Below are 26,089 nucleotides of genomic sequence, written 5' to 3'. Positions count from 1 at the left end.
AAATCAACAGATCATCCTGTGCTTCTTTTTTCCTGACTCAGATGGCATGGATAAGGAAATAGTATCTGTGCATAATCTTATGTCAATGAATTATAGTCCATTGCAAAGTGCATTTAACCAGTCCTGGTGGGAGGGGAATGTTCCACACACTTCAGTGTCTCATACTTCCCAGAAATCTTTCTCCTTTCACAGTTCAGTGGTCACCTTTTTTTCAAACTATCCAACTAATACTTTGGTGAGTTACTATTTTAACAGTCCAGACCTGTGTATGCTTCAACAAACTCTCCCATCCTTTACCTACAGTGGCATTTATTTCCAAGCCACCCACAGTAGCTTTTACATCCAGGCTACTGCTTCCAAGAGTGAACTCTACACTCACTTATACTCAAGGATTTATGAATTTTGGCTAGCCTTGGTAGCCAGCCACAATTGGTGCTCACCACCACTAAATTTTCAGCCTAGACACCTCCAAAGTATATAAGCCCATATGAACCATTCAAGAACCAGGATGTGGTAGATTCATTTGTATTTTCTTGATCCTGAGACACACTCCCCCCAAAAACATGAACTTGCTGATTTTTCAGCCTTTCAAAAATGCTCAGAACCTATGGAGCTCATAGCAGAACAGGGTCTTCCACTAGAAATAAAAACCTATTCACTAGTAGCCAGCTGCACACATTCTAATGAACTTACGGCCAGTACAGACCAGTACTAAAAGCTGCCTTGTGGGCAGCATGGGGGTGTGACATACACATGACGCATGCTCGGATGCTGGCAAGACACCACCCAGAAGCCACCCACCTGCCACACCTGGCTTCACAGTGCTCCGGCCCCGTGGCGTTTAGATGCCGCACACCACTTGAGTGTTACAAAGCTGCAGCAGCAGTAGAAAGGACACCCTTTTGCCAGCTCAAAACAAACAAACAAGCTTCATTTATATACAGCTTCATACCACCTAAGCAGTGTCTAAGCGGTTTACAACTGTAAGCTAGTTTGCCCCCAACAATCTGGGTACTCATTTTAGTGACCTCGGAAGGAAGCAAGCCTGAATCAAACTTGACCCCTTTTGCTGGTCTTGAACTCGCAACCTTGTGGTTTTGAGTGAGTGGCTGCAATACAGGCATTTAACCACTGTGCCACCAGGGAACAGCATTTTGGCACCTCTTTTTAAGCAACAAATAGCCGGACTGGGGCCATGGCATGCGGTTGCTGCACCCCTGATCCAGGGTTCAAAGGAGTAGCGTGAAGCCGGCTCTTCAGGGCCATCTGTTTCGGACCTTAGTGGGCTTTTCATAAATAATGGAGGTGCATCAGGTCAGGTTTAAGATACACTGTAAGCTCCATAAAGACACAATATGTGCACCAATTTGGAAGAATTACGCTGTGCTTTACATATTATATTATTAGACCATGCCCCATAAATCTTACAGTAGTGAATAATAACAGTCCCAAAGAAGCTACCATTATAGCAACCAAAACTACAGTAGCCAAATGTCATCCTTTACTACAAAACCTATTCAGGCCAGTTTTCATTTTGCCTATAAGTGGTCACTAAACTAAAGTTTAAACTAAAGTTTAAACAAGCCTAGTATTATATTCCATTAGATTTTAAATTGAAGTTTCATATTTGTTACCAGACCTTGTCACTTCCCTTAAAATGGGACAGATTGAGTCTACAGTACCATTTGGCAGCATTCAGGGAGGAACAAATTCACATCAGAAGCAGGGAGGGAGGAAGAGGTAAGAAATGCAGTTGATTATATAACTATTTTGACAGAAATTTAACTAACCTTCTGCCACTCTACCAAATACATAAGTTATAATGAAGGAAAAGGGCACACCCTATTGCTTATTACTTTATCTTGCCCTCCCCACACACAAAATGTACAACCTTGTGCAGAACCTTTTTAAACTCCATGTTTCATACATGACCACTACAAACAATACATCCACAGGGTTTGTATCCAGGACCCCACCTCCCAGAACATATCAAAATCTGTGGATGCTCAAGTCCTACTATATACAGTGGTATGGTAAATTGAGGTCCCTTACATAAAACAGCAACTTCAAGATTTGCTTTTTGGATTTGTGTGTGTGTGCATGAGAGAGAAAGAGAGAGAATGACTACTGGTATTTTCAAACAATGGGTGGTTGAATCCATGGATGCAGAGTCAGTGGATATGGAGGGTCAATTGTAATTAAAGCTAGTAATAATGCTATGACAGATCTCAATGAAATATAAGCAAAAGGACAGAAGCAAGACCTCATAAAAATAATGTGCTTCTGTCATATCTGACAGCTGGATTCAGTGTCTACCCACCACTCAGACACAATGAATACATATTTTGCTTTTTCTCTGTATCCTAGGGAGTCAACATGATGTAGTGATTTGAGTGTTGGACTAGGATACTGGGAGAGTTCAGATCCTTGCTCTGTCATAGAAACCCACTGAGTGAACTTGGGCAAATCATACTCTCTCAGCCTTAAAGGAAGGCAAAGGCAAACCACCTCAGAACACTGCCAAGAAAACACCATTACAGGTTCACCTTAGGGATGTCATAAGTCAAAAATGACTTGAAGGCACAAAACAACAAATCCTATCTCAACACCTTCACAACTAAGTTAGAGTGATTATTAGAGAATAAAAATACATCTTCCAGTTTACGATTAGCCCTTGGCTGTAATCCTAAACACTTTTTTTTTTGTGGACACACCACCTAGTGCACCTTACAATTTAAAATTAATTCTGCATTTAGGAGCAAACTCTTTAAGTTTATTTTTAATTACAGCCTCCAAGAGAAAGTGTGAAAAAGTATGCTTAGCTTTAGTCTTACAAACACTCTGCTTATGGGGAAACAGGGGTCGCCTATAGTTTTACTGCTTTATCTCAATGGCTGCACATCCAACAACAACCATACTTCCTTCCCATTAAATTCTTTTCAGGTCCAACACCAGCCTTTACAGGCTAACATGTTTTATTTGGCATCCACTTTTGTGGAAGGTAGCTGCTGCCCACAAAATTTTATACCAAAACAAGCATGTGAGTCCTTATGGTATCACAATAATCTTTACTGCAGCTAGTGCAATAAGCTTAAAGGCCTACCATGCACCCAAAGAAATTTCTCTGGTGTCTTACATGTAGCCCCCACAAAACCACAAACTGACAGGAGTAGCTGCCACATACTCTCAAAGTCCAAAGTATGAATCTTTTTTACAGCCAGAATAGTCTGACTGCAGAATAGATTATTTAACAGTTTTCCAATATTTTTAATATTATGATTGATTTTCAGCTACACAGATCTGCACTATATGGTGTTTTGGGTCCCATCTCAGGAGAAAGGCAGGATATAATATAAATAATTAAGACGTTGTTATTGTTGTTGTCGTCGTCATTTTGTGCCTTCAAGCCACATGTGACTTAAGGCAACCCTATAATGGGGTTTTGGTACAATAACATCCAAAATTCACAACACAGTGATACCTTTATTCAGACAATCAAAATGCATCAAATATATGATGCCAGCTTTTGAAATTCAACTGCATTTTTCATCAAGCAAAGATGTTTAAAAAATCCGTTGTTGTTGTTGTTGTTGTGAGCCTTCAAGTTCTTTCTGACTTGTGGCAAACCTAAGGTGACCCCCTATCATGTGGTTTTCTAGGGAATATTTGTTCAGAGGAAGTTTGCCATTGCCTTCTTCTGAGGCAGAGAAAGGATGACTCACCCAAGATCACCCAGCTGGTTTAATGCCAAAGCTGAGACTTGAATGCTGGTCTTCAGATTCATATTCCAACACTCAAACCACAATGCCTTGCTCTTGTTAAAAATCATACAAGAGGGAAAAAAGATAATAGAAAATTATGTTACTCTGAGGCCTGCATTTGGGTTGGCCAAATATAGGTACAACTGTTCTGTGGATTTGGGATGTTATCGTACTTTATGGCCCACACTCTGAATATGTTTCCTCAGTGTCCTGGTGGAATCCAGGGTGATTGGACGTCCTCCTTTTCCAGGACAGATCCTACATTTCAACCTCCTGTCCGGAAAGAATTCCGAAAGGTCCTCCATTTTGAGCAGGACCAAGAAGCCTGTTAACTAAACACCCCGTTTGCGTTTCCCCTTCAAGAAATAAGGAAGAATATGTAATATAGCTGTAAATAAACTGTATAAGCCTGTCTGAATTTTTAAATTCAGCTTTAAAGACCAGTGCCTTCTGTTAGGCTTATCCAGATTATTTTTAAACTGTGAATTTTAAATGTGGATCGTTTTAATATGTTTATATCTTATTTGTCCTTTCAAACCAACGTGTATTTTAACACACGTGTTCTAACTGATGTGGTGTTTCTGTCGTTTATCATTGTTCCACGCCTCCATCCATGGGGAGAGGTAGGTAAGAAATAAACAAACAGTATTATTATTGTGAAGTCAAAGGCTTTCATGGCCGGCATCTATAGTTTCGTGTGGGTTTTTCGGGCAATGTGGCCACGTCCTAGAAGAATTTATTCCTGAATAAACTCTTCTAAAATTCTAAAAAGCCTGAAAAACCCACCAAAAAACTAAACATTATTATTATTTATTTGAAATGACTTTACATTTATAGTAGTCTTTTTTATGAAATGTCCTCCCAATTTTTTCCTTGAATGGCCTACACTTTCTGCCTGGCTATTATTATTAGTACTATGATATTTACTATTTTAAATACTGTAATGATATTTATTATCATGAATATTGTCCTCTGTGGTAAAGGGAGAATCACTGAGCCAAGCCCAATCTACACTGCAGAAACAATCCACTTTAAGACCCCTTTAACTGCCCTTTGGCTCAGTGCTAGGGAACCCTGGGAACTGTAGTCTGCTGTGGCACCAGAGCTCTGTGACAGGGGAGGCTCAATCTCTCTCAGAGAACTACAGTTCCCAGGATTCCCTAGTGGGATGTTAAAAGCGGAGTCAAAGCGGGTTGTTTCTGTAGTGGTCCTAGGGAGACCCACTCCGCCCTCCCACAGCCTTAAAATGTGGACTCCCAATGCTGCCCCCCTCCCAGAGTGAAGGCAAACAGGCTCAGATGTGCGCATGCGCACTCGCACTCCCTCCTCGTCCGTCTCCTCCCTCGGAGGAAACCCCCTCCCTCCTCCGTCGCGAGACTCCCCAGTCCGCTCACCTGCCTCGCGCCACTTCGTCCCAACGACGTCCGCCCCGTGCCCCTTTTCCTGAGGGCCAGCTCGGCAGAGAATACTCAGGGCGCTGCGCCGACCCACCACGGTCAGGTGACGCCATCCCAACCTCCTCCACCCACTCCTCTCTCCCATTGGACGCTGGGCGCAGATGACGTCAGCGCTTTACTCCGCGCCGCGAGCCACGCCCCACAGCCACCCACCCTGCGCTCGTTCCTCTGGCGCGCATGCGTCCCCTTGGTTGCTCTCGCCCCCACCCAGGGGTTGATCGGGTCTCGCGCGGGAGAGCGTCCGTTGGGGCCTCGCGCTGAGGGGAGGGCGTTTAAAGCTCCAGTGGGCGTGGCTTTTGTGGTGTGGGCCTTTTTGAGACAAAGGCGGGATGGAAATAACAATGAATTAAATAATAAAATAAATAATAAATAAGTATTATATTAATATTAATTAATTAATTAATAATATTCAGTAATTAATAATACATTAAAATAAATATTTTAAATACGTAAATAGTATAATATTCAATAATAAATAAATAATACATTAATTCATTAAATAAAAAATTAAATAAATAAATATGTAAATTAAATAATAAATAATACAGTACATTAAAATAGCTATGTAAATTAATATTTAAAAATAAAAAGTAAATCTACAGCGCTATATAAATAAAGTTTAATATTACTATAATAAATACATTGAATAAATAAATATTTAAATTAAATAATAAATAAAGCAGCCTTGAGGTTTTCTTGGTTCGTTTTTCCCCTCCAGAGTGGGTTACCCGTGGCCTTTCCTTGAGGCTGAGAGAGCGTGACTTGCCCAGCAAACCCATGGCTGAGCTGCGTGACCAGAACCTGGTCTCCAGGACCGTAGTCTGACGCTTAAACCACTGTGCCACACTGCTATTTGGTTTTGGTATTGTTGGTGCATCTTCCAACTGAAATCTAGACGCTGAAGCTTTGTGCCGGGAACCCACACCGCAGAAAACTCTTGCTAGTTGCTGTGCAGTTTGGCGCAGGCTGGAGAACTCCTTTCTCCCACACACCGAAGCTGCAGACACGACAACACGCCAAGTATGCTTTCCCCTGCATATTTGCTAGGGTTAGGGGCACAAGACACACACACCCTGTGAATATGGGGAAAGTGCAAATAACAAAACACCCTGTTTTTACCTGAGAGGACACCTGTCTAGGGATTTCTGTGTCCTCCAGTGCAACTCTGTGGTCAACAGATGCTGACCATAGAACTGAGCCAGATCAGCTACAAAGGCCTAATAGAGTATTCTCTCTAGGAATCTCTAGGTCTTTCAGTGCAACTTTTAGTTAAAGTTGACCATAGGTTTGCACTGGAGGACCTATATATTCCTAGAGAGAACATATTAATTTGTGAATAATCAAAGCTGCAAATATCCGTAAATATGGAGGGATGCGTGTATTCTCAAGAGGGCTTTTAATCTTAATTCAGATATTTACTATCTGTCACACCCGCCGACAAAATGCTCCCCTAACTATATACACAACAACAACAACACACTGGGAATGGGAGCTCCCTTTATATACACATGTACTACTGAAGGTTTTAGCCCAACCCATTACAGGTGTGCAACACAGTTTCCTGTTCTCCATGTGGCATGACTCTGCAGTATTGAAGCCTGGTGATGCCTGCGTGTCATTATCCTCCTATGACACAGCATCCTTCAAACTACTTGCTCTTCATGGCTGCCACATGGCCTATGGTAACCTCTTACTTATGTCCCATATTGCTGCATGACGTTTTCCTCTGGATGCATTCACCTGACATGTATATGTGGCAGAAACTCCTCCTGTGAAGCACAAATAAAGAAACAGGTCCAAAACACACTGCAGGGGAAAAAACCAGTTTGGGATGGCTTTAACTGCCCTGGCTCAGTGCTAGGGAATCCTGGGAACTGTTGTTCTCTGTAAGAGAGCACCAGAGCTCTCTGACAGAGAAGGCTCAATGAAAACTACAGTTCCCAGAACTCCCTAGCATTGAGCCAGGGCAGTTAAAACGGTCTCAAATTGGATTATTTCTGCAGTGTGTTTTGGACAATACATTTCTTAGTAGAAGAGAAGGGCAATGAGCCCCTCAGGCTACATCTGCACAGTAGAAATAATGTGGTTCCACACTGCTTAAACTGCCTAGCACAATACAGACCCCAGAATTCCATAGCATGGAACCATGGTAGTTAAAGTGATGTCAAACCACATTATACTTTACCTGTTGCTTATGTATCCAGCTGTAGCTGTGTTGGCCATATAGCAAAGAACAATAACATCCAAAGTTTGCAGGACAGTGATACCCTTTTTGGCCAACCAAAGTGCACCAAATATATGGTGCAAGCTTTCAAAGCTCCAGTGGCTTCTTCATCAGGCAAAGACATTAAAAATTATACAGCAGAAAAAAATAAATAAAATGAAGATGTTAGTCACAGACCTGCATTTTCTCAAGGTGCTGTTGCTGCGTTGTTCTGCGGAGGGATGTATATGCAAGCAGGTCCCTCCTGGCCACAAGGTCCTGGGAAAAAGGCATCCCAGGAATCCAGGAGATAAAAATTTGAATTCCATAAGCCATTCAAAGAGGTACTTCTTCTGAGATCCAAGATGTCTCCATCCATGTTATTGCTGTGTGCCTTCAAGTCATTCATACTTTTACTTAAAACATGGCATGAATGAGGGAAGCAGCGCCATCTAGGTAGATTTGGATTGGGACCAAGAAGATATCAGGTGGCCATGGTTCCTAACCTTTATTTGTTTATCCTGGAAGTGGCTAGGAGCAAGAGTTTTGAAAAAATAGGGGATCTCACTGCACTGCTTAACATAAAAAAATACTCATTTTTGAAAACTAGATGTAAACTAGATGGGAACTTTCACTTTCAGCTTCATATTCATGACACTTTTGGCACACACACGCCCAAAAGGATCCCAGAGCATAAAATTAGTTGTTGGATGCACAGACGTGGTCCATCTCATTGTCATTTCAAAATGTGTTGTGTATCTTCATGTCATTTACAACTTAAGGTGAAACTATCATGGTTTTTGGGGGGGCTGAGAGTGTGTGATTTACCCAAGGTTGCCCAGTGGGTTTCTATAGACCTATACTTTTACTTAAAACATTGGTCTTCAGGTGGTGGGTCGGGACCCAAGGGTGGGTTGCTTCCCATGCACAGGTAGTGTTTAAAACCTCCTCCACATTAACCTCCTGGGCTGCCCCCAAAAGATTTTGCTGCTTGATGAAAAGACCAAAATGGTGATGTCTATTCCATGCCTCATGTTCAAATGGATTCTAAGCATTAAAGCAGATCAAGTTGGCTTGTGAACTTTATTTAAAATAGGTGACATTCTCCACTATACCCAAAGCTAACCTTGGGGTTTGCAGACTAGTTTATAAGCAGATATAGCTCCATGCAAATAGCCTCCTTCAGTTTCTGTTACCTGAGAAAAACGCTTTGGTGTGTTTTTACCAGCTCTGTCACCATCACACAGAAATATGCTAAATGTCAGCTTGTTTTAAGGATAGGATCTCAGGTATAAAGTAGTTAAGATTGTTCATTTAAATTGGGATCATTCTGCCTTTCTCCAGTGTGTGCATCTGCTTTGATCATAAAGAAAAATAACACAACAATCAAATGGGGGGGGAAACAGTTTAAAACAAGGGGAAATCATACCTTTTATTGAACAGTATAATCTGCTTTCTCATAGAACATGCAGCATACTGTTATTATACAACTGTTTCATAACCTGCAACTCATATCTGAAAGTTTTGTCCAAAGATGCTTGTCTTGCAGTTCTCTAAAATAACTTGAAGGTGCACTGCTGAACCTCCTCCTGTGTGGCAGAACAGCCTATACAACGTGCAATTTTTGTTGTGTGCATTTAGATATATGCCTAACAATTAGCTGCCAGAGAGAAAGAAAATGAAATATTTTTATTGAACCATACAGGTATAAATACACTTTAATCTCATTGTACAGTTTTTTTTAAATAGCTACAGTTAACTTTATTCTTAGTTCATAGCATTTTTTTGTAAAAAGAATTCACTTTACTTTTTGCATGCTATATTTCTTGTATCAAAGTGCTGAAAAATGGCATCACTAAGTGTAATTTATTTTCTCATTTTTAAATTATGTCACAATATTGGAGGCATAATAAAATCTTTTCCATAGTTGTTTCAGACATCAAATCCCATCCTTTCCTACATCTGGTTATCATTTTACAAATTCCCCGTTGGGTATTATCTTCTCTTTCCAGGATTGGTTTCATTCACAACATCTAGCTTAAAACAAGAGTGAAGCCCACACTTGTCTGGCTTCCTTCCAGTTTCTACCATGTGAATTTTTCAGTTTATACTGTTTTGACAGAAATAAACTCCTGCTAGGTAGAAAACAAATATGTTTAGGCTAATTAGGATAAATAATAATTCAGCTGTTTCAGTTGGTGTGACATTTGATTCTGCTATAATTAATATGTTTATTTCTAACCCGTTTCTATGAGAAACAAAAATATTCTCAGTTGAGTAAAAAACCTGGCTCTGGGTTTATCCCAATATCTGGGATAATATCTGGAGTGATTTTACATATTTTTCTTTGCTAACTGAACAGCCAACCAAAAAGCTGACAAACATTTGTTTTCTTAAGGGTAGTCTGCACTGGCCAGATAAAGTGGCTTCTAACTGCTTTGAAGGCAGGGTGTTTAGATGACGCACAAAGTGAAAGCAGGTAGAAAGCTAAATGAAGTGAGGTGTGGATTCACCATTGGTCTCTGTCTATCTTCTGTTAATGCCTGCTGTGCTAAAGCCAGTTTTGTTTTTGAAAAGAGTGTACAGCAGCATGATCCAGTGCATTTTAAATGGATGGGGTATCACATTGTTACCCATGCTGCTCCATATAAATTTTGGTATAAATGATAACCCTTAATGACCCCTAGATGAACTCTAGTAGCCTGTCCACCATTGCCAGCAAGGCATGAGGACATGTACACACACCCCTGAGGGGCACCCACATCATCATATCTAAGGAGTCGCATAAGAGGATTATCATAGGACCAGGAAGAGCAAATGTTTGCCTTCCCTGAGGCTCTTGCCCCCTCCTTGAGTCTGTTGTCCGAGCAGCTTAGGACCACTAAGGCAATCAGACAGGGACATCCAGGTGAAAAGAAAGTAATTAAACACCTTTGTTCTCACCATCAAGCACCTTTGCCAGAGGCAAGATTTTGCCTATAAATACTCCCAGATTTGCTTGTTCACTGGGCCAGTCTGGATTTCAGGGGGAAGCTATGTCCCTTTGAATCCTGGCTCCTGGCCAGTCATTCCATGGCTGAGCCTCATGCCATCCTCATCATATTCCATTTGGATTCCTGGAGGGAGTCTACATTCTGGTACGTATCACCCCAGTGATGCCTAAAATCCTATTCCATGCTAACCTATGCTTTTCCTGAGCCTTGTATGTGTGTGTGTATGCTAGTGAATCGTATGTGTTTTTCCCGTTAGAAATAAATTGGTTATTAATTCTAGAAGTCTGTCTCAGCTCTATTTATTGGAATCCCCTGGTCTACCCCGTATACATATCGGGAGACGATTCTGCAAGGGCCGTCGTAGCAGGCCCTCCTCTTGCAATATGTGAGCTAATAAAATTCCCCTAAATGGACCCTTGGCTACAACATCATTAAACACTCTTTTTTTCCCCACATTCTATAATGTGGAAAAACGGTAATACGGTAATCAGGCAAATAGCATTTTGATGAGACTCTAGATAAAAAGGGATGGGAAAGGGTCACGTCAGTTTTTATTTCCTAGTAAAAGATAAACTGCCAGTGGAGGGAGCTCAAGTGCTGCAGTGCTAAGAATTCCACTGTGAGGTGGAAGAGACACTGGGACTATGATCCAGAGATGAATATGGGAATGTGACTTAAATGTCTCCAACATTTGAGATACATAGTTATGTTCACAATATGTTGTATGTAGAAGACTGTTTTTTTCCTCTCCTGTCTACAAGAATTTAGGTAGAGTGTGCCAGTATTTTCCTCTAAGATGCCCCACTATTTTGTTGCTTTTTAACAAGGTTTCACTTTTTTCCAGAGAAATTTGTTTGTTGATGTCTGAAGAGAAATTGATCACTCTCACCTCTAATTTGTGACTCATGAGCATAAACAGGAAAGCCTTAGATTACACTATTGATATGTTAAATCCGCCTCGCACCCTCAGAACGTCTGGACAGCAGCTACTGAAGGTGCCTGGGGCTAGGTTCGCCTCTACTTCACGGAGGTCGTTCTCCATAGCTGCCCCAGCCCTTTGGAACACGCTGCCCATAGAGCTCCGCTCGTCTACTACCCTGGCCCAATTTAGGAAGGACCTTAAAACCTTCCTATTCCAACAGGCATTCCCCGAATAAAAATCCTGTGGGCCTCCCTCCTCTTTCCGTGGCCAAGAGGTTGGGCTATGGGGCTTTTTTGCTTGTTTCCTTGATTTTACTGTTGTGTATTTTATTTGATTGTTATCTGTGTTTTTAATCTGATGTAAGCCGCCCTGATCGTAGGAAGGGCGGCATATAAATAAAAATTTTATTATTATTATTATTTATTTAAATTATTATTCAAAACGTTATCTTGTCTAAAGGGAGAGTTTAATGTATGTTCCCTTGGGGGGAAAAAAACTCATATCTTCTGCCCCTATTCTTCATGGAGTATTTATATTCAACCATAATTATTGAATTCACTGTAGCTCAAGTTCATATTGAGAAATGTTGTCAATTCTTAGTAGTAAACCACATTTCCCCCCTCTTTTTACTCTTGGGTTGTTATGATACTTTGTGGCTTTTGCTGATAAGACACACAGCATGAATAAGGGCTTATTTCTAGAATGATACAGCAAAATGGCTTCAGTTTTGAAGACTGTGAACTTTCAGAACGAAGATAAAGATCAGTAGCTGAAAGCTTCTACCAAAAGCCCTAGTTTCACTATGACTGTGCTGTTATGATACAAGAAATACTTTTCACCCTTGAAAACATAGTGATAATAAGGAGGGGGGGGTTAAAAATGTTGAAGCATTTGTACACATGCCAGACTATTCCTAAATTGCAACGCCTGATAAGGGATTAGAAAGCCCAGCATAGAACACAGTAGACACTTGCCATATGGCAAAGGTCAAAGAATGGGTGGCAGAGAGAGTAGTCAAACTTTCTTTTTCCTTTGCTTAATGGGGTGGAGTGATTTTTCATTAAATCCTTGGTTGTTGGGCTGTGAACTCTCCCCACAGAGTTTTTCCACAGTGAGCTCTAAGTGTACATAATACAGTCATGATAGAGAGATATAGCTCCATACTGCAAATAATCTTCTCTGGGTTATAGTCTTCATCTATGGATGTATATACTATTGGTGGGTTGCAACTGGGTGTTGATGTGCATTGAATTCCATTCTCTGTCCAATGGGAGGAAAATTGTTTTTACTGGTTATGGGGGTGGTATGATGTTCCATCATCCACTGGGCGTAATCATATACTGGAGCAGTATAATCAGTCCTTTTTATCCATGGATTCAGGCATCTATGGCTTGAAAATAGTTTTTTTTTTAATTAATCTTTATTAAATTTTCTCATTAAAAAAAGAACATCACAATTACAAGTACACACATCACACATAAAGCCAGATTCATTATCTAAATGAAATACAAACATCAAACTAATTCTTAAATATTATACATATCAGCTTTCCATACTTTGAACTTCCTCTGAGGAGCTGGGACAAGCAAATGTGAAACTTCAAGTAAATATAAACCCTATTACATATTAATCGTAAGACTCTCTCTCAATTCTCACATGCATAACATATTCATAATAGAAAACCAAACAGCCATATTTCTTAGGTGTTTGACTCTATGCAATATAGTTTCTGTCCTAATTGATGTTAATAAATAAGAAAAAGAAAATTACCGGTAAAATATTACCATATGAAGTTTAAGGACAGTTCTTCTTTTTTCACAAATTGCATAAATGGTTCCCAAATTTTGTTTTCCTTGTTCCAATCCCGGTTCCTTATGTAGCAAGTCAGTTTATCCGTCTGTATATAGTCCAACATTTTCATAGCCCATTCAATCCATGAAGGATGTTGGGTTGTTTTCCAATGTGAGGCAAACACAATTCTAGCTGCTGTAATTATATAAAACAATAGTTTACCATAGGCTTTTTCAAGTTTTTCATTCATGATCATATTTAGAAGGTACATTTTAGGATCTAATGGAATTTTTTGTTGTAGGATAAGTTGAACTTTTTGGTGAATCATTTTCCAATATATCTTGGCATATTCACAAGTCCACCACATATGAATATAGGAGCCACTGGCTTTATTACATTTCCAACAGGTCGGGTCTTGATTTTTATATATCTTGGCTAATTTTAATGGAGTCAAATGCCATCGATACTGCATTTTTAGGTAATTTTCTCTAATTGCCGTGCTAGCCGTAAATTTCATTCTTACAGTCCAATTCTTTTCCCATTGATCTAACATTAAATTTTCACCTAGATCTTGTGCCCATTTCACCATAGTAGGTTTAATAACCTCACTCTGCAAGTCCAGATTCAACAGATATTCATATAGTTTTGAGATTCTTCCTTTATTTTTTCCCAAAATAATTTTATCAAAAGCCTGGGGTTCTGAATAAATACCCATTGTTTTACAATCTGCTATAAATCTTTCCTTTAGTTGACGATATAAGAACCAATTGACGGAGAAACCCTCTCTTATTAATTGTTCCAAAGGTTTTAATTTTACTTGATGTGATGCTAGGTCACAGGTTAATAAATCTTTGTACGTGACCCATCGATTGCTTATTATTTCATCGTTTCGGTGGAATGCTTCATTGATTGAGGCCCACTGCGGGATTTTAGGGTATATCAAAGGCTTATACTTAAGCCATATTCTCAACAAGACTTTTCTAATAAAATGTGCAGTAAACGCTTTATTAACCCTAATTTTGTCATAAAATAAATACGCGTGAGCACCAAAAATACATCCAACCATTTCTAAATTTAGCAACCTTTTGTCATTTAGACTAAACCATGTGATTAACCAATCTAAGCAGCTGGCATAAAAATACAGCTTTAAATTAGGCAAGCCCAAACCACCATGTTTACAGTCATCATGCATATATCTGAAACGTACCCTAGGTTTTTTTCCTCCCCACAAAAATTTACTTATATCTTTGTTCCAAGAGCGAAAAGGAATATCATTGGTCAAAATTGGTATAGACTGGAACAGAAAAAGCATTTTGGGAAGGACCATCATTTTAACGACTGCAACCTTTCCCATCCAAGATAAGCCAATTTTCTCCCACCTATATAGATCTTGTTTTATCTTATGCCAAGTTTTAACATAATTATTTTTAAACAAGTCTGAGTTTTTCGTAGTTAACCAAACTCCTAAATATTTGACCTTCTCAACAATCTTAAATTTGGTATTTTCCTGCAACTTTTTCTTATCATTAGTGCTTAAATTCATTGTCATAATGGCAGTTTTTTCATTATTAATTGTTAATCCTGATGCGCAGCAGAATTGGTTTAAACATTTAGTCACTTCAGCAATTTCTTCCACAGGCTTGGAAAGAATTAAAACCAAATCGTCGGCATATGCACGTAGCTTAATTTCTGATTCTTTAATTTTAATACCGCTAATTTTACTATTCCTTCTGATTTCATTATTCAAGACTTCCAGTAATAAAATGAATAACAAAGGGGAAAGTGGACATCCTTGCCTCGTCCCCCTAAAGAGGTTGATATGTTTAGTCCTTTGTCCATTAACAATTAAAGAGGCAATTTGTTTTTTATATACAGTTTCAATCCACTTGGTAAATTTATCACCTAGTCCTGCACGCTGACATACCTCATTCAGAAATTTCCAGTTTACACGATCAAAGGCTTTTTCAAAATCGATGAACAACAACGCCACAGGTTTATCACATCTACTCTCGCCATATTCAATCAAATCCAGCATATAACGTACATTGGTTTTTAAATGTTGGCCAGGCAAGAAGCCAACCTGATCGGGATTAATATAATCATTCAATATTGGTTTAAGTCTATTGGCCAAGGCTGCTGCAAAGATTTTATAATCGACATTAAGCAAGGCTATTGGCCGGAAATTTTTTGGTTCTTTAATTTCATCCTCTGTTTTTGGAATCAGCGTAGTGTTGGATTCCCGCCATGTGTTTGGTATGCCACCTCTATCCACCTGATTTAAAACTTGAACCAATGGTGCAACCAGTATTTCCGAGAATATTTTATAATACTCGGCCGGGAAGCCGTCCGGACCCGCCGCTTTCCCATGTTTTAACCCTCGGATCACATTAGTAATCTCCTGCGTTGTAAAGTCTCTATTAAGCATTTCTCTTTGTTGCTGATTAATGGTTTGTATCATATTCTCTCCCAAATATCTATTAATTTCCTCAATTGGTGTAAAGTCTGCCCTAAACAGATTGGTATAAAATTTACAGAAGGCGTTTTCAATCTCATTTTGTCTAGACCAAATCGTACCGTTATACTTTACTTTCAGTATGGCTCTTTTACTCTGTTCAGTTCTTAGCTTATATGCTAAGAATCTTCCCGGTTTATTAGCTTCAGAAAAAAATTTTTGTTTCATAAATTTAAGTTTACGGTTTACTTGATCAGTTAAAATTAAAGAAATTTGTTTCTGTATCAATTGTAATTCTTTTAAGATTTTCAAGTTGCCACTATCCTTAACAAGTTCCTTATCCTTTTCCTTTAATTGTTGCTGAAGGTTCCTTAAATTTAAGTCTCTTCGTTTTTTCATTTCTGCCCCTTTTTTAATAAAGAAACCTCGCAAGACTGCTTTTGAGGCTTCCCATGCGGAGTTTATAGCTACCCCTTCTTTTAAATTTTCATTGAAATAGTTTTTAAGAACTGTACTAGCTTCTGATCTCACATCCTCATTATTCAGGAGAATATCACTAAGTTTCCAGTTAAAATTTCGGCGATCCGATTTCAAAGATAGCACAATTGGTTTATGGTCTGAAGTAAAATTTGGAAGCATCTCAGTGTCAGTAACCTTAGTGCATAGGTCAAATGATATACAAAACATATCTAACCTTGCCCAAGATTTTTGGGCTGGGGAGTAAAAAGAGAAATCCTTAACATCAGGATTTCTCAAGCGCCAAATATCCTTAAGTGAGTACATATCTATAAATTGAAAAAAACTTTTTGGCAATCTTCCTTGTTTTGGTTTAATTCTCTTAACAGACGCTCTGTCAACCAAAGGGGTCCAAACCCCATTCCAGTCCCCCATACAGATAGCTGAGTCAAAGGCAATATCTTTAAGTACCGATGCTATTTTCTTAAAGAAATTATCTTTATTATCTGTGGGGGCATAGATCCCTAACAATAATATTTTTTGATTTAACAGGTCAACTGTAACCCCGATGTAATGACCATTCTCATCATTTATCACCTCAGTAGCCTCATATTTCTTATTAACATATAAAACTACCCCCTTCTTATGTTTTTTGTTAGCAGTAGCAAAATACTGACCCAGTCTAGGGTTCCTTAAGTAATGTACATCTTGTATTTTAACATGTATCTCCTGCAGACAGACAAAATCACATTTTAAGCCTGACAAGTATTGAAAAATTCTAGCTCGCTTAATATTTCTATTGATACCTTTCACATTCCACGATAAGATCTTAATCTTCGGTTCCATGGTTCAAAGGAACCAGTGAGAAATCAGAAGCATGCAAATCCACTGGAGGGTTATTGAATATGCAATCCTCCGACATGAGTCTATTTCTATCATATATATCAGTTACTGCCTCTTCATCCTGAAATACCAGAATTTCTCCTTCCTCTAAGTTTTTGTCAGAGATTGGACGTTCTTCCTCCTCCATTCCCTCCCGATTATCCAATGTACGAGTAGTTCTACTGTGCAACGAATCTTTCTGTGTGCTTTCAACTCGAGGTTTCCTTCTTGGAAATCTTAGATTATATTCCCCCACTGACCTAGGGTCTTTAGCCACAGACACAGATTCGGTAGGGTCTGTTTTGTCATCCTTCTTTGAATTTCGAAATAAAGCTTGCATAATGAGTTTAGCCTCCGATATCGACCTTATCTCGTGTCTCTTTTTCTTATACCAAAATGCTAGACCCTCAGGAAGAAGCCAACGGTATTGCACATTGACTCGCCTCAGCTGGGATGTTAGAAAAAAGTAGTCTTTACGTTTTCGAAGAATTTTCGATGGGACATCTTTATAGACCAGCAGGGTTTGGTCATCAATAATTAAAGATTCCTCATTGCATTTTTTCAACAAAAGATCTCGAGAAATTTTTCTCAAAAAAAACAATCACAATGTCTCTAGGTACCTTTTTTTGTTTAGCTATACAGTAATTGAGTTCAGTCTAAAAATACGATCAATACCAAAAGAAAAAAACGTTGCATCACACTAAAAATTCGGCAATTTTTGGCACCAGAGAGACCATCAAATTTTCATTTTCACTTTCCTTTAAGCCTCTTATTTTAATCGACTTTTCCCTTGCCTTAAATTCCCATCTTAAATTGTCCTCTAATTGGGTCTTTTGAATTCCGCTAATTTCATTGATTTTTTCCTCCTGTGAGTTAAATTTTTGTTCTACCAAATCTAATTTGGATTGAATCTTGGCTAATTCCGAAGATGTCTTATCCATCGCCTCCCTCATAATCTTAAAATCATCTCACATTTCCATTCGAATTTCTGATTTAAAAGATGTTACCTCCATTGACAAATTAGATACCTTATTGCCCAAATCTATAATCATTTTTTTCAGTTCGTCCATAGCTGTCGTATTATGTAGAATGCTTTCTCCCACAAGCTGAGTCTGTTCCAAAGATGGGCGTCTATTAGGGGGTATTGCTGGAGGTTTAGCTGTTTGCAGCTTCTTTTTTACATCCATCTGAATCAGGTTAGTATAGAAGGAAGGCTGCAGTAATTCAGAGAGAGCTTTAAGGAGAACCAGCAACTGTTAACTACAACAATATAACTCACAAAAAAGAGGAAAGAAACAAAAGAAAGCTACTTTCACTGCCTCTATCAGCACTATCAGGATCAATGCTTTCAGCTGGTTAATTATTCAAGTCTTTAGTATAGCCATCAAGCCTCAACAGCTGTATCCTTTTAGGGCCCCAGTACTTGCAGATTTCAACTTCAAAATCCAAATATATATGCTATTATTGTAATCCAACAGATAGACAAAGCAAAGCAAACAGAGTTTTTCTGGGTTGGTTAATCTTCTAACTAGAAAAAACTTTTTGTTTCTTCAAAGGAAACCGCCGCCACAGCTCTACACTTTGTAGCAAATTTTTAGAGCAACGCTTTCAGATTTGCAACCTCATCACAAGATTCAAAAACATAGTATGAGAAAGCCACACTAGTAAATATACTTAGCATGTCTCATTTCTCCTCAGTCCAAATATCAAAAAGCCAAACCTCAAGCTTTGAATCCGCAATACAGCGGACAGCAAAAATTAAAAGAGGAAAATTGCTGGCGGTTCTTCGCGTTACCAAGAACGCAGCAAAGATGCAGCCGCGGAGGCTCTTCTGCCACCGGGCTTTTGGGAAGGAGGCTTGCTGTTAAATAGCCCTTCAGTCCCTTCTAGGCCACAAGGTGTCTTCGTAGAGCTCCGTCCGACTTTCCCTTGCCGGGGAAAGATTTAGTCGACCAGAGGGCGACCCCAACACCGCATCTTGCAGAACGCTACCCCGAGAACAACCTCAAGGCACGTCCGTTCGTCCCGCCTCGCAACCGGAAGTCGAAAATAGGTTTTTTTAAAAAATTCCAAAAAGCAAACCTTGATTTTGCCATTGTATTTAACAGGACTTAAGCACCTAGGGATTTTGATATCCATGGGTGGGGGTGGGGGAGGGCTGAAACTAAACCCCAGTGGATAACAAGGACCCACTGTATATTCTGATGTATCATCCTCCCTGACCCACCTTTGCCTTGCCCACAACACTGCACCAGTTTAGCTCTTCTGCATACTGTGGCAGTAATGTGCCACTGCTATGTATCCCATAGCTAGAGCTTGGAAAAATTACTTGTTGTGATTACAGCATCCAGAGTTCCTGCAGACAGGATGGTCTTTCAGTTGAAGCATCTTCGCTATAGTTTGCTCAGTTAATGTGTTGTAAAATAAGCAGATAATCCAAAAATGATCTTCTCTGCTTTGGGATTTTCGTCTGGTGAAGCACCATTCTTTAGGCTACAATACCTCTGGAGATTCAGAGAAGGGATTTCTCCTCTGTAGCAAGGCTACCCATGGCTTAAACTGACATGTTAATACACTGGTGTTGAAATATCTACAAATATGTGTACTTTTGGCATGCAGATAACATCTCTGCTGTGGAGTTATCTGTGAATAAATGTATACTGTTTCATCTGCTTAAGTGAATACCTGTTTAAACATGTTTTATAAATGTCTGAAAGATCTGTTTGTTTGTCTTCATTTCTATAGATGCTAACTGTAGAGGAAATGAGGCAGCACAAAAAATAGAAACTGCTGACTGGACTCCCATCATGTTTTTCTGGGCTCTTTCTGTTTTTGCAAGATTGGCTTTGAAGAATTACTACAGTTAACGGTCCATTACTCTCAGGCATATTTCACATTGGTCATGCATTTAAGGGCAGCTTCTTATCTGATATCTTGACCAAAAGTAATTGATCTTTACAACTTACATAAGTTTATCAGAGCAGCTTTTTCTTAGCTGCCAAGTCATTGTTGCTACAAACTACATTACAACCATAAAGTCTCTGTGTTGTCTGTAATGCAGAAATGGAAGGAAAGTTGTTTTGTTTTGTTTTTATTAAAAAAAAAATATGGAGGTATACTACTAAGTGTCATATTACTGGATATAGAACCTTCCAAAAATAGCTAAAACAGTACATTAAAATATTTCTGGAAAAGGTAATTTTAAATATACAGCATATGGGTTCTAAAGCTTCTTTGATTAATAGAATATGTGTTCCCATTTCCTCAATAATGTAAGTTTATTCAAATTCAGAAGTTGGGAATGCCAGATGTGTCAGTTTTAATACGGAGAATGAGAAACACTGTATTGTTTGGTTGGGATATCATCCATGGGCTTTGGGTAATAAGCTTCTCAAAACTGTCCAAGCAGATTGAGAAGAGACAAGGCATGGAGGGAGGGAGGACAAGATATTAGCTCCTTTCACAGTAGTGCACAATTATAGTCACAAATACCCTCTTTAACAGTGTGCTCTAATTCTACATAGAATAGCTCATTCTCTTTGAACAAATGGCAGTTTTGTTAATAAATGTTTCCTTGTTTGCTATCAGTGCTTTCCTCCAGGAAAGATTCCTCCCATCCTTCCAACTTCTGTTTGGAGTAACTCCAAGAAGTAGAGAGAGGGCTCAAAGAGGGGAAAACTCTTGGGTTACTTACTGCATTACTTACTTACCATGGCTGTAATCTTATTGGTGAACTACGCTGGTGTAAAAGATACATATCCAGAGGTAGCCATGTTGATATAGTGTCTCCCCCTCCAAATAAACCCCACCACATTGTGATTATACCTTTATTAGGCCAACAACAGGCTTGATGGATGAAGCCTGTGAACTTTGAAAGCTTGTGTGATAGATTTTGCATCTTTTGGTGGGCCTAAGAAGGGTATCGCCATAGTGTTTTGGTTGTGGGTTTTGTTTTGTTTTTGGAGTTTGCTATATATTACACAAATATAACTATGCCTGTGTAAAAATAAGGTGGAATGAGGAAAAGGGCCATGGGCATACCAGTCAGGAAGGAAGGAAGGTATTGGAGAAATAGGCTGCTCAAACGCAACAAGATGTGGCCTACCTTCCCTCACTACTGCCATACAACCCTGGAAAAAAGTGATACCAGCCCACACCCACTTTTGGCTGTGGATCCCATGGATCTTTTCTTCTTATTATTATTATTAATTTATATAGCACTGTAGATTTGCACAGCGCTGTACATACAAACAACAAATATAAAAGAGTAAACCCGCCTATGGCGTACAATCTAAGAAATGATAGGATAATACAAATAAAACACATAGCAATACAGGAAATGGTTCAATAAAACAGGCAACAAAAAGAACATCAGACAGCAAGTGACAATCACACAATGTCTGGGAACGCTTCTCTGAACAGGATGGTCTTCAATTCCGTTTTGAAGCTGGTTAAAGAAGTGATGGCCCTTGCTCACAAGGGAAGAAGGTTATAGGAGTGAGGGGCAGCAAGTGAAAAAGGGGTGAATCCTAGATGGGGCAGAAGAAATCCTGAGCTGGGACAGCCGACTTTGACTACCAGAGCGGAGGGCCGAGTGGGAAGGTGAGGAGAAAGAAGGTCTGATAAATAAGGGAGGGCCAGCCCATGGAGGACTTTAAACGTTGCCAGCAGGAGCTTGTACTGAATATGGAAAGGGAGGGGGAGCCAGTGAAGGGATGCCAGCAAAGGAGAGATGTGGTCAGAGCGGTGGGCAGATGTGATAATGCGTGCAGCTGAATGCTGGACAGAAATTATTCCTAATTTCTAAATGTTAGAAATTCCTAACATTTTCCCCCCATAGGTCCTTGCTCCTTCATCTAGCCTATGTAAAAGACTTTGGAGTACTGAATGTGTCTCATGCACCCTATATGGCCTACTTTTTTGACATTTGAGATGCTGTTTGTAGAATGAAGATTGTAGCAATCCCAGCCAAATGATAGCAGAATCAAATAACAGCTTTATTACAGTAAACTTTGTATTAGAAGAAGCAGTTTGGTTGATTTGGAATACTTACTGAGTTAACAGTTTAAAAGTTTAAATGACAATTATACCAACAGCAATTAGGGGCAATTCCCACTCTGTTTAATGGGATTTATTCCCAAGTATGTACACACAGGACATCAATCATAGTGGGATAACTGGCGATCTTTCTTCTGAGAATATAGGTGACTAAGGCTGCATCTGCACTGCAGAAATAATGCATTTTCACACTGCTTTAACTGCCATGGCTCCATCCTATGGAATCCTGAGATCTGTAGTTTGTTGTGGCACCAGAGCTTTCTGATAGAGAAGGGTAAATGTTTATAGGGTAAACTATAAATTTCAAAATTCCATAGCACTGAGCCATGGCAATTAAACTGATGTCAAACTCCATTATTTGTGCAGTGTGGATTGGGTCTAATATTTGATAAATATTTAAAATACTAAATAGTTTTTTAAACAAAAGGCAAGACATCATGAGGAGTATAGTAACTGGTGGAAGCAATTTTCTATATTTTTCCTCAGATCTCTTCTTGTTCTTGTGTGCCTTCGAGTCATTTCATTATTTTATTATCATTGTATGACTTCCAACTTTCTTTAAAACTTCACTGGCTCTAGACTGACATTAAATAATGATCATTCCTAAAATAGAAAAGTGTGTCAATAGGCAAAAAGCTTCAAAGATTAAACTAGTCATTTTGTTTGTTCAGCTGTACATATCTGAGCTCACTGCATATCTAGTACATTTATAAGCCATTTCACTTAAAACTACTTATCTTTTCTAGCCATCTGTTTTTAATACCTTTGGCCAAGAAATGGTCTTTCGCAAGTCTAAGGGAGCTTGATTTTGATCTGAGTTCTAACAGCAGAGGAAGTTACTTAGTCCATTATTTAGAATTTGTTTGCTAAAAAGGACACATTTAGTCAAAAAGACACAAACATTGGGTTGGATGCAGGTTTAATTGTACTTAGATGACCCTTGAAAGTCAGTGACTTAGCGACTTAAGTTTGTCATGAATAATAGCCAACTGATTTGAATTGGTCTAACCTAAATACCCAAAATGCACCCAATCCTGTCTAATCTTGAAAGAAAAGCAGCCACAGCCCTGGTTAGCACTTGGATGGGAAACTACCAAGGAATCCCAGATACTGTAGGATATTTTTTTCAAAGGAAGGAACTGGCAAACCACCTCTGAATATTCCTTGCCTAAGAAAATCCTATGAAATTCACAGGGTCTCTGTAAGTCGACAGGTGACTTGAAGGTAGGCACACACACATGCACATACACTAAATGTAACTGTATCTCAAATTAACCTTTTATTTCCCCAAATCCTCTTAATTTTCTTTTTTTAAAAAATCTTTCTTTCACCTGCAAACAAGGCAATAACTCACGGGGCTGTCATGCAGAAGATGAGGTGAGCTGGTTTTCCACTGTTCCAAAAGCTGAGATCTTTTCACACTACAAATTATAGGACTATGATTCCACTCTAATTGCCATGGCAACAGCTTATGAAATCCTGGGGGTTTGTAGTTGTGTTGTTGTGTGCCTTCAAGTAATTTCCAAATTATGGTAACTCTAAGATGAACCTATCATGGGGTTTCCTTGGCAAGATTTCTTCAGAAAGTGTTTGTTGTTTTCTCTGAGGCTGAGAGAGGGTGACTTGTCCAAGGTCACCAAGTGCATTCTCATGACCAAGCAGAGATTTGGACTCTAGAGTCGTAGCCCAATGCTCAAACCATGTTGTCTCTTTGTAATTTCAGGAGAGGTATTTAGCCTTTTCAGACAGAGAGCTCTATTGCCTTACCAAACTACAAACGCCAGTATATCAAACAATGTTGCCATAGCAGTTAAAGTGGAATATAGCACTATAACTGTGTAGAGAAGTGTGAATGGGCCACAGAACATAAAACCAGTGGATTCAGGTTAGATGAAGGAAAATTCTGCTTAAACATTAGGGAGAATTTCTTTACTATAAGAGCTGTTCAGCAGAATGTGGTGAGCTTTTCTTCTTTAGACAACTTTAAAGAGAGAATGAATGGCCATCTCTTGGGAGTGCCTTGGTTGTGTATCACTGCATGGCGGAGATTAGACTATAGGGCTCTTAAGATTCTTTCCAATTCTATAGCTGCATCTGCACTGCAGAAATAATCCACTTTGACACCACTTTAACATCTCTGGTTCAATGCTGTGGAATTCTGGGAATTATCATTTTGTGAAACATTTAGCCCTCTCTGTCAAAGGACTCTGCTTTCACAACAAACTACAATTTCCAGAGTTCCATAACATTGAGCCATGGCAGTTAAAGTGGTGTCAAACTGGATTATTTCTGCAGTGCTGATGCAGCCAATGATTCTACAGCTATTATAATAGCTTTCATCATTGACTGATACTGAGGGTAAAGAGGAGTGTCACTCTAAAGAATGAACTCATCATTACACTGAAAATGGCACCAGCCTTCAGGTCTTAGTGAGGAGCCACTGAAGGTCACACAAACCCCAGGTTCCACCTCCTGATCCAGCCAAAGCTGACATCCCTGAGCTGGCCAGACTAGACACTCCCAACCCAGTGAAGCTTGAAACCTGGATAGAGTTCACACCATGCTCGTGACAGCCTTGACCCTGAACTGCTCCCTCACGAATAGGCTAGCACTCTATATCCAGGAGCCAATGTGCAGTTTACTAGCAGGAGTACCTGTTGAGGCAATGAGCTGCAGCCAGAGAACTGATGCTTAAATATAATACAGTAGCCCTCCTTTCTCGTGGATTTGATGTCGCGGTTTTGAATATTCATAGGGTCCTCGTTATTTTCATGGGTGTGCCCTCGTTGCACCACCTCACGCTTGCTCAAGGTATGTGCCCATTCGGCCTGAATTAGTGAACCTCAAAGCTTTGTAACTGGTTGACTAGCTCGAATCCAAGGGTCCACATGCACCTTTTCGTATCTTGAGAGAAGTGACCAGTGGGGTCCCACAGGCCTGTCCGGGGCCAGTGTTTAGTCAACATCTTTATCATGACTTGGATGACAGATTGGGGGTATACTTATAAATTTGCAGATGACATCAAATTAGGAGGAATAGCTATACCCCAGAGGACAGATCAACATTTCAAAATGACCTGAATAAACTGAAAAGCTGGGCAAAGCTAACAAAATGAAATTCACATGGGAGAAATGTAGGTACCTGCACTAGGAGAAAAATAAAATGCACAATATAGGATGGGACACCTGGCTTGAAAGACACTGGAAAGGGATCTGGAGTCCAAGTAGACACAGCAATGCAATTTAAGCTGCATCAATTAAAGTATAGTGTCTAGCTGAAGAGAAGTAATAATCCACTGTATTCTGCTTTGGCAGGCCCCACCTGGAATATTGTCCAGTTCTGGCACACAATTTATAAAGATGTGGGAAACTGGAGCGTGTCCAAGGAGGATACAAAATGGTGAAAGGTCTGGAAACCACGCCTATGAGAATGACTTTAGGGAGCTGGGATGTTTTACCTGGAGAAGGAAGGTTTAAGAGGTGATATTAGCCCTGTTTAAAATTTGAAAGATATCATATTGAGAGGAGCAGTTTGTTTTCTGCTCTCAGAGAACAGGACCCGGAGCAATGGATGCAAGCTACAGGAAAGAGATTCCATCCTCACATTAGAAAACGTCCTGACTAAGGTGTTCACAGTGGAACACACCCCTCGAGTGTAGTGGATCTCCTTCCTGGAGGTCGTTAAGCAGAGGCTAGTTGGCCACTGTCAGGGATTTTTATTTGGATTTCCTGCATGGCAGGCAGTTGGACTGATGGCCCTGCGTCTCTTCCAACTCTATGATTCTAGATTCTATGAATAAGTGAACCTCCATTTTCGCAGGGGTTCTGGAACAGATAATAATAATAATTAAAATAAATAATAATATAGAAGATTTAGTTGTATACCGCCCTCTGGCAAAACCAAGCCGGGCGGTACAAACAGTAAAAATAAAATAAATGACAATTAAAAACACGTTAATCCCTCCCCCCCTTAAGACGTATTAAATAGTATAAACATAGTTATAAATTACAATTACAGAGTATAAAAACAGCAATTAAAACTAGAAACCCTGATATTCACGCTGGTGATCCTCAACCAGCTCTAAGGATGGGGTCACGGGAGGAATGAGGGAAAT

General features: G+C 39.5%; 1 protein-coding gene across 2 annotated transcripts in view; it reads right to left on the bottom strand.

The window, feature by feature from the left end:
- The window catches only part of BACH1 (BTB domain and CNC homolog 1), a 45,987-nt gene extending 40,705 nt beyond the window's left edge, over positions 1 to 5,282 (bottom strand). The window contains exon 1 of one of the 2 annotated variants that reach the window (XM_042457552.1): positions 5,156 to 5,282. The gene's annotated coding sequence lies outside the window, so the exon portion shown is untranslated. The remainder of the gene's footprint in view (positions 1 to 5,155) is intronic. The other variant, XM_042457554.1, reaches the window with a different exon arrangement.
- Positions 5,283 to 26,089: the final 20,807 nt, after the last annotated feature.

Source organism: Sceloporus undulatus, chromosome 3 (genome assembly GCF_019175285.1).
Source record: "Sceloporus undulatus isolate JIND9_A2432 ecotype Alabama chromosome 3, SceUnd_v1.1, whole genome shotgun sequence".
In the NCBI taxonomy this organism is placed as follows: domain Eukaryota; kingdom Metazoa; phylum Chordata; class Lepidosauria; order Squamata; family Phrynosomatidae; genus Sceloporus; species Sceloporus undulatus.
This window is presented reverse-complemented; position numbering and strand designations above follow the sequence as displayed.